Source organism: Podarcis liolepis, assembly GCF_965112155.1.
Source record: "Podarcis liolepis genome assembly, chromosome: 4".
NCBI classification, from domain to species: domain Eukaryota; kingdom Metazoa; phylum Chordata; class Lepidosauria; order Squamata; family Lacertidae; genus Podarcis; species Podarcis liolepis.
Window position 1 is genome coordinate 72,913,751 of NC_139558.1, and position 10,200 is coordinate 72,923,950.

Genomic DNA, 10,200 nt, shown 5'->3' on the forward strand with positions numbered 1-10,200 from the left:
CTCCTACTGAACATCTGTGTGATTGGCAAGTCAAAACACCAATGCACTCCCTTCTTAGGAACAATGGAGAAACCTACTAAGCAGCAGATACACAAAATTGAATCCCAGGTAGGTGTGGGGGGGGATTGTTTTCTGTTAAATGGCACAAATTATTTCTGGAGATGTACTAACAACATAAAAAATATGCTGTCTTTGAAAGAGATTTATTGTTGCTGTATGACAAATAGCCAGACACAGATGCTGTATTGGTCCTCTTAAAACTTTTGTTTAGAGTGTATACAGTACTTTACAAAGAGGACGTTGACATACTATCTCTCCTCCAGTAATTTATGTTGCTCAGAACTAGTCTTTGTTATTGAGCAGAGCTGCTCAGATGTGCGTACACAGTTCCCAGACTTAAGGGCTGTCACACGGAAGAAAGAACATGCTTGTTTTCTGCTGTTCTGGAGAGGAGGACTTGTACCAATGGCTTCGAGTTACAAGAAAGGAGATTCTGACTAAACATGCGGGGAAACTTTCTGACAGTAAGAGCTGTTTGGCAGTGGAACAGTCTCCCTTGGGAGGTTGTGGACTCTCCTTCCTTGGAGGTTTTTAAGCAGAGGTTGGATGGTCATCTGTCATGGATGCTTTAGCTGAGATTCCTGCATTGCAGGGAGTTGGACTAGATGACCCTGGGCACTCTCTTCCAACTCTTAGATTCCATGATTCTATGATTTTATCTTCAGAAAAGTAGCTCTCTTCTCTGCATAGTATGAGGGCACCTGGGTGCACAGCAGACCCCACACAGAACTATGCATCTGGGAGATATTGAGCTTCAGTAGATGTCTAGAGGTTCTAATGTTCTGAGAGAGGGAACAAAAAAAAAAAATTCTTTCTTCACTTTCTCCATGCCATGCATCGTTTTATAAATTTCTATCATGTCACGTCTCACTTGCCTTTTCTCTAAACTAAAAAGTCTCAGCTGCTGCAAACCTTCCTTATAAAGGAGCTGCTCCATCCCCTTAATCCAAATTTTATTTATACATTTGTTTTGGGTGAATATTTAAAACATGTGTGTTACTTTTATACAAACAGAAAAGAACAAGGTTTGACATTGAATATCCAGAATAACTCTCAATTTGTTTTCATACAGTACATAACTATATACAGGTGTTTACAATACAGTCGTACCTTGGATTCTGAACGCCTTCTTTTTGCTCCCGAATGCCGCAAACCCAGAAGTGAGCGTTCCGGTTTGTGAACGTTCTTTGGAACCCGACGTGTCTTCCAATTGGCTGCAGGAGCTTCTTGCAGCCAATCGGAAGCTGTGCCTTGGTTTCCAAACGTTTTGGAAGTCGAAGGGACTTCCAGAACAGATTCCATTCAACTTCTGAGGTACCACTGTATTGTTATCTATGAAACTTAAAATCATGCAGCACAAGTCAGTAGTCAGTAGGTATGGATGATTCTTCCTCTTTCATGAGCCTACTGCTGAATCTTTGCTCATCTTCCAACTTTAACAAAAGCCATCTTCATATGGCTTAGCACAACCATCAAGCCTTTCATATTTATATTTGTGTTTGTAAATTAACACATTGAATGGTTGTCTGACAATTTATTGCTCACTTTTGTTAGATAAATGTTTCTGATTGAATGTAGTTTTTTTAAACAAGTCTATACAAACAGCTTCAAAGGAATACAAAGTATTTAAATTTTAACATTTATGCTTTGTTCTACTTATATAACACTTGCAATTTTAGGGAATAAAAACTAAGTGTCAGAATCTATTTTATACTGTCATTTCTTTAAAAAGTCAGTCTATCCTAATGGATGCAAACACATTTCCTCTTTATTCCTGGGTATCAGGAAATTATTAACTATGTTTCCCTGCTGCAAATTCCGTGTTGTGTTCTCCTTCACCTTGCTCTCTCTTTGGCTCCTTCTTTTCTCCTGCTTTCTTACGAGACCTGCTCTTGGGAATATGCAGTTTTTCTCTTTCTCTCCTCTCTTTCATCCCTTCAGGTTCCTGAAAGAAAAAGAGCACTGAAAATTAATTTAATAATCTGTCTATGGCATGTATATGGTAACTGAGTTAATGTTCCAATTATTAAATACCATACTCACTTTTTTCCTCCTAAAAAGTAAGGGGAAATGTCTGTGCGTGTTATGGAGGGAATGCCTACGGGTGGCATGCCTACGGATTTTCCTCCTCTAAAAACTACGTGCGTGTTATGGTCGGGTGCGTGTTATAGAGCGAAAAATACGGGTATTTTTCATATTGATTTACTATAAGTTTAAATATAATATAGGGACCTTTAAAGAAACACAACTACATTGTCAGACAGCCGAGTAAAATAGCTCAAGATAGCTGGAGAAGCCATTCAAATCTAGCTGACATCATGGCTGACCCAGACCAACTAATTATTCCATATTGATATGAAAGTGGAAGTGGTGGTGGTTGGGCTAAGCACTTTTTAGATCCGTTCCACTTCACCACTTGAAAAGTATAAATTACGTAAAATTAAACACATGGTTCAATTAGACTAGCATATACAAATGGTTGCACTTACCAAAGAAACTGAGCGCTTGTTTTTGAAATGCAGTTGCTTCTCAAAGGATTCTGAAAATTCCTGTATGGAGTTTGATCTACTGTTTGGTCCACTTGTCCCCTGGGAAGAATTACCATTTGAGGATTTTTTGCTTGCCTTCATATGACAATGGCATTTTGTATCTTGATCTTCTTGCAGTTCTTTTAGAAAACTTTCCCCAGAAGGAATGGGAGTATTTCAATGAACCACCATTCCCATGATTCTTTGAAGAAGGGTGTTATGTACTAAGCTTGGATCCTAGAACAATAGGCAGGTAGGATCTTAGAATACAACAAACTGCAGGAGCAGTCCAATCAGGCCCCAGGAGGAAGTCAATCAGCCTATTAGGCAGGTATGATCCCAGAATGTAATAACTGATTGGCCTGCGGGAGCAGCCCAATCAGGCTCCAGGAGGGAAGCAGAATCAGCCAGTCAGATGGCACTCATTGTGTAAATAATGTATATAAAGCCAGAGGTTTGGGGAAAATTCATTCACTGTTTCACGAGCTGCAATAAAGAGCATGAAATCACTACACGACTCCAAGTATATTTCAAAGGCTATGGCAGTTAAAGTGGTCTGCTCCACAATAAGTTGGCCACAAATATTATAATAATAATAATAATAATAATAATAATAATAATAATAATAATAAATCTTATTTATATCCCGCCCTCTGGGCTCAGGGCAGCCGGGCTCAGGGCAGCTAACAACAATAAAACAGTACAAAAGCTCATCTTTAAAGCTGCAGGTCTGGATCTTCTGCAGCAGATTTCTTACATAACCGCAGATAAGCAACTTTCTGTGACAGAACATGGCCTCTGCTATAGACAGTCTCTGCTTGTGACCTACAGAATATGGCTCCAGCACACAGTGACATTTATTTCGATTGCTGTGGGATTTTTGAGTCACTCAGAAAGTCATTAAAACCTGAATGTTTTAATGGAGTTTCCCAAGTGCTGAAATGGCAAATGGGCTGCTTCGGAACCAGATCACAATGGACCTCTCTTTTGGTGACATAATTGATTTTTGTATATACCACCCTTTACTTCACAAAATCAAGGTGATTAAAGAGTGGGATTTTGTCTGCTCTACCAGGACACATTTATGTATGGAGTATGACCAGTTTTGAAGGAAGAGAGTCTAACTTGAAGGTGTTATCAATGGTTCTTAATTTATTTCAACATGATCTTTCAAAAGCATTTGGTCAATGCAGCAATGAACATTACATCTATACTAAGGATTAAATCAAATAAATAGTGGATTTATGATCCACTTTTTGACTCGGATCCAAAGTCCACACAAAGTCTATGAGCAAACTATCCTGGAATGAGCTTTCTCACTAGGTGGTTTGGTTGGGAGTGGTAAGGAAGACTTTATCACACATCAGGTGCATATGTGTGACCAATGCATAGTAGATGTGTGGCAAACACATAGTAAAGTCTGTATTCATCTCATCTGTACCTAAGCCAATGATGTCCCTAATTACTTTGGAAAGCATGAAATCTCCAATGTACGGTCTATCCATTTCTTTTAAAGAAAAGTTTGCAAAATTCATGTTCAAAGAGAAAAACAACCACTTTATCATTTTAATTGTCTGGCTCATGGTGTCATGACATGATGTTAATGAATTCATAATTAGTCATTAATGAAACATCAGAACTCAAAGCAGCATAACTTGTGTGTACTAAACATTACTTGGCAAATGACAGCAAGGAATATGCTCCATTTTAACATTTCTTCTCCCAGGTCTTTGCCTAATTAAACAATCTATGGCCTTTTAAACTGGGGGAGGGGTGTATTGTTTCATTTGTTACTATTTGTTACTATTATATATATTTGTGTTTTTATATTGTTAACTGCCTTGTGATCCTTGGGAGAAGAGAAAAGATTTTGCCTGGTCCCTAAATATTTTATATATCCTTTAAGATAACCAAAAGATGGTTGGTTGGTTTTTAGTACATTTCCAGAAGGCAAGACCTAATTTTGAAGAATTTCTTGAGTGACTAATAATATATGTCAAAGAATTACTTACACTGCTGGACATTTTTAGACCTAACAACCTACTGGGTATCAAGCAGTGTAGGAAACATTTTGCCACACTATGTTCAACTTTGTAATCTCCATATTTCAATGGGAAATAAATTGAGCTCCACTCTATTAAATTGTAAGCCACAATAATAATTCAGAAGACAGGTTGTTTCCTGAAAAATATCCAAAACTTATTCATGAAGTAGCCTATGTATGTCAAGCAGCCTGATGAACCCAGAAATAGAACTGAGAAACTTTCTCTGGTCTTTTGCAATGAGAAAAATTCTCAGAGTTTATTTTCAAATGACGACTGAATCATGTTACTTGTTTTTTACCTTGAGGTTTTCAGCTGATTAAACAGTTTTAGTGTATATTCTGTTTTCAATGGGATGATTATGGCACATGGTAAGAATTATTTACATTGGTATCTACCTGTGCATTGTCTTAGCCACATTCACATGCAGAATGTATCTAAATAGATGAGATTACCTTATTATTAAAACAGGTTTTGCCTGAAGTCTCTTTTCTCTGTAAGCCATCCTCATTGTTAAGAGTTGTTGAAACAGCCAAGTTATTGTCACATTTGTGATGAAGATCACAGGAGGCCTGCATCAGCAGAATTATTAACTCAGCAGTGATGTCATCAGACAATGGACTAAGCCCATATCCTCAGTATATAGTCAGAGCAGTAGCAAGCATTTTCAATAGTTTTGGCTCTCCTGCCCCCCTCCAAAAAAAAAACAAAACCTGGGAGCTGCAGTTGGTTAATGGTGTGGAGCTATAATTTACAGAGTGGTTTAATGATCAATCCCTCTTCTGAGGGAACTTTGATAACTGTAGCTCTGTGAGGGAATAAGGGTCTCCTAACAACTTTCAGCACCCTTTACAAACCATAGTGCCCAGGATTCTTTGAGGGAACTATAACTGTTAAAGGCGGCAAGATGCTGTTTTAAATGGACAGTATAGCGCAGATGCGGCCTAAAATGGCTTTTCTGGTCGGGTACAACAACCCTATGAGGTAGCTTAAGAGGCTGTGGCTGGCCCAAGGTCACCCAGGGAGCTTCATGACTGAGTGGGGATTTGAACCCTGATCTCCCAGGTCCTAGTCTGACACTCTATAACCACTACACCATACTGGCTTCCTAGAGAAAACAAAAAAATTCCTTCCAGTAGCACCTTAAAGACCAACTAAGTTAGTTCTTGGTATGAGCTGAAGAAGTGTGCTTGCACACGAAAGCTCATACCAAGAACTAACTTAGTTGGTCTTTAAGGTGCTACTGGAAGGAATTTTTTTGTTTTGACTATGGCAGACCAACACGGCTACCTGTCTGTAACTGGCTTCCTAGAGTACTTCTGCTATGGGGCAGCTATGTAAATTAAGAAGGTAAAAAAATATGGGGAAAGCCATATATCACAGAGAAGGATCTGAAATAATTTTCTTGAAGCTTGACTTTGTTATATTCTGGATTGTTTTATTTTATGTAAACCGTTTTTTTCTTTAAATATAAAGCAGTATAGAAATAATAATAATAATAATAATAATAATAATAATAATAATAATAATAATAAAATTTATTTATATCCCGCCCTGCCCAGCCGAAGCCGGGCTCAGGGCGGCTAACAACAATAAAACAGTACAAAAGTACAGCACAACAACACTCTAAAACCATTATAAAATTAATTCAAATCAAGCCACTGGCAACCATTGGGCCAGAGCTCCACGAAGATTGCTGAGGGAGGGAGTCAGGCTGTGCCCTGGCCAAAGGCCTGGTGGAACAGCTCTGTCTTGCAGGCCCTGCGGAAAGATGTCAAGTCCCGCAGGGCCCTAGTCTCCTGTGACAGAGTGTTCCACCAGATCGGAGCCACAGCCGAAAAAGCCCTGGCTCTAGTTGAGGCCAGCCTAACTTCTCTGTGGCCTGGGACCTTCAATATGTTTTTATTTGAAGACCGTAAGTTTCTCTGTGGGGCATACCAGGAGAGGCGGTCCCATAGGTACGAGGGTCCTAGGCCATATAGGGCTTTAAAGGTTAAAACCAGCACCTTAAACCTGATCCTGTACGCCACTGGGAGCCAGTGCAGCTGGTATAGCACCGGGTGAATGTGATCTCGCAGCGAAGACCCCGTAAGGAGTCTCGCTGCAGCATTCTGCACCCGCTGGAGTTTCTGGGTCAGTCTCAAGGGCAGCCCCATGTAGAGCGAGTTACAATAATCCAGTATGGAGGTGACCGTCGCGTGGATCACAGTGACTAGGTCAGGGCGAGAGAGGTAAGGAGCCAACTGCTTAGCTTGGCGGAGATGGAAAAATGCCACCTTTGTTATAGCTGCAATCTGCACCTCCATGGAAAGAGAGGTGTCGAAGATTACACCCAAACTCTTAACGGACGGTGCTGGCACTATTTGCGCCCCAAGAGATGGGAGTTGCCCCCCCATCCCATATCGTCCCGTCCCAGCCACAGGACCTCTGTCTTCGAAGGATTTAGCTTCAACCGGCTCCTACGTAACCATCCAGCCACAGCTTTCAAACATCTGGTCAGTGTGTCTGGGGCCGAGTCAGGATGGCCATCCATCAACAGATAGAGTTGGGTGTCATCGGCATACTGATGGCAACCCAGCCCAAAACTCCGGACAAGCTGGGCGAGGGGGCGGATAAAGATGTTGAAAAGCATCGGAGAGAGTATCGCACCCTGAGGTACTCCACACACCAAGGAGTGGCGCGATGACAATTCCCCCCCAAGCACCACCCTCTGTCCCTGGCCAGAGAGAAACGAGCGCAGCCATTGAAGGACTGTGCCTTGGATCCCCACGTTGGCAAGGCGGTGGTCCAGGAGTTCGTGATCAACCATGTCCAAAGCTGCTGACAGATCTAGAAGAATCAGCAGCCCCGACCCGCCTCGATCCAGCTGTCTACGAAGATCATCTGTTAGGGCAACCAGACCCGTCTTGGTCCCATGACCAGCGCGGACTGATCAAACTTTGGATGAAGACGCAACCACTGGTTTTCTCCTAGCATGATGTGGTTTGTTATCAGCTTGCACTAAAAATACTAATAACATGAATGTTCACATCATTAAAACTCTGAAAAGTGTATCTGAAGAAGTGGGCCTTTAACTATGGTGCTTTAATATTTAATTTGGATTTCCTCTTACCCCAGAAAATCTAATACATAAAAGGAAATCATTATACATCCAGTCACTGCTGTTTTGGAAGCTTATCAGATTTTTATTTTTAGGTGGGTGATTTCTCATATGTGGTATGGATGTTTTTGGTGAGTGGCTGTTATTGAGGAGCAGGTGTTTGTACACGTGCATATCTATATGCAGTGCTTTTTTCTGGGGGGACATAGGGGTACGCATACCCCTAAACATTTTGTGAATCTAACGGGAGAAGAAACTAAAGGGGGGGATTTTAGTTTCATCTCTAGCGCTCATTTTCTGTCACAGTGTTTCCCGAGTCTCAGACGGAAGCGAGCGTTTAATGTGTGAAGTAGGAGTTGGAATCTAGCACTGTGATTGGTCAGTTTCGTTGTTACCACCTCCGATGGCGGCTTCATTTCCTTTCCTCATGTAATGCATGTTCTTTGTACTTTTGTCCCTTTACTGTATTTATTTTTCCCCATTTGAACAATAAAATGGTGATTTTTCTTGAGTCAAAATGAGAGTACCCCTAAACATTTTTTAGTTTTTTTTTAGAAAAAAGCACTGTCTATATGAATTGTGGTCTTTGAATGAGAATGTTAATGCTGTGATTTTTTTTTAAAGGCATAATGTATGCATGTTTAATCCAGCTTCTACCTAGGGTTTTAATAGGTCATAAGATTTTATGCTATTTATATTTGTAATGTATTTTTGTCGGTGTTTGTCCCTTGATGCTATGGCCTGTCAGCTACGCAAATAAAGTTTATTAATTAATTAATAATTATGTATGGGTTTTTTTTAATGTAAGTTGCTTGGAGGTTTTTATTGGTTGAGATTCCTGCATTGCAGGGTTGGACTGGAAGACAATCAGGGTCCCTTAATACTCTGTGATGATGATAACAATAATAACAATATTAAAAAAAAATAGAAACCCACCAAATTAAGATAGAAGTCTTCTCCCACACACCCAAAAAGCAAGGCTCCATTGTGCTCGTTTTGAAACATGATAACTAAGGGCAGATAATGTTTGCTCTTGCAATCTTCCTGTGTAAGTCACATGAGCATAGGTACAGACAGACCTGCTGCACATATCCTCACATGGAAAAAGGTTGTGGAAGATGGAGAAATAGTTTTTGAAGGGCCAAAACACACAGCATGGTAGCATTTTCTCATTGTTCAATGCTGTGGATGAGTAACAGGGATATACATATGAAAAGCGGAAGACTAAAGCCATTCTCATAATTGCAACCGCACACCTCAAATAAAAATCATAATTTGCAGTTTACAGTGGTACCTCGGGTTAAGTACTTAATTCGTTCCGGAGGTCCGTACTTAACCTGAAACTGTTCTTAACCTGAAGCACCACTTTAGCTAATAGGGCCTGCTGCTGCTGCCGCGCCGCCGGAGCACGATTTCTGTTCTTAACCTGAAGCACTATTTCTGGGTTAGCAGAGTCTATAACCTGAAGCGTATGTAACCTGCAGCGTATGTAACCCGAGGTAACACTGTACTTCACTGCATCTAATGCTGAAATCCTATGCACATATATTTGGTAATAAATACCCATTGAAACCAGAGGCTCTGTTGGCTGAAGGACAGATATATGTCCAGAACCTTAGTGCAAGTGGACTAACAACGGAACTCCTGTAAAAAAAAAAATCAAGACTACAAATGTTGCTTGTTTCAAAGTAAACTGGAACAATTTATTTCAACATTTAAAACCGAATTATTATTCATAATTTTAAGTAGCTGCACTAGCCTGAAGGATCCTTCATTGATTACTTGATAAACAGAATTCTTCTTCCTCTCTACCAAAAGATTGCTGTAACAATAACTTTTGGTGTTTAGAAAGTGCATATGAAGTAGAAATTAAAATGCTCTTGTCCATTGGTAGAAGAGTCATTTAAAGTTGGATTTCCTAAACAGAACATATGTACATCCTGTTGTGACGTGGGGTTTGTAATTTCAGCTCTCTTGATATAACATGCTGGAGACAGTTCTCTAGTAACACTTCTTTATTAAAGCAACAAGACTAAAGACTGGGGAGAGGAAAGATACATTTATAGGGACAGGGAACTAGCAAGAAAGGATACATTTTGGAGGGAACAATATCAGGCAGTCCTGCCTTTTGGAGGGAACCAATAAGACAGAGGATCCAAATACAGCAGCTTAAATGAACCAATAGTAGCTGTACCCTCTGGAACCAAAAGGCAGTTACTTTACCCTAATGCAAATACAGACAATAATAATACAGATATAAAATCCTTTGACTCAATACACAACACATCCTATTAAATCTGCTAGACACACTTGCCATTTTATGACCCACATACTCTATTCCCAGCCGATAATATACTTACTGACAAGAAAGCTAAAAGGCACGCTATGTCATACGGTATTTCCTGAGTATAGCTTCATACTGAGTAACGTGGCACAAATAAGGATACTTCTAAATGGTGCTTTCCCAGTA

General features: G+C 40.1%; 1 long non-coding RNA gene across 1 annotated transcript; it reads right to left on the bottom strand.

Moving 5' to 3' along the window:
• Positions 1–1,810: 1,810 nt before the first annotated feature.
• LOC310705531 lies at positions 1,811–2,730 on the bottom strand. Its single transcript, XR_014525372.1, has 2 exons — positions 2,550–2,730; positions 1,811–2,005 (listed from the first exon to the last, which is right to left on the bottom strand). It is a non-coding gene; the product is annotated as an uncharacterized lncRNA (long non-coding RNA).
• Positions 2,731–10,200: the final 7,470 nt, after the last annotated feature.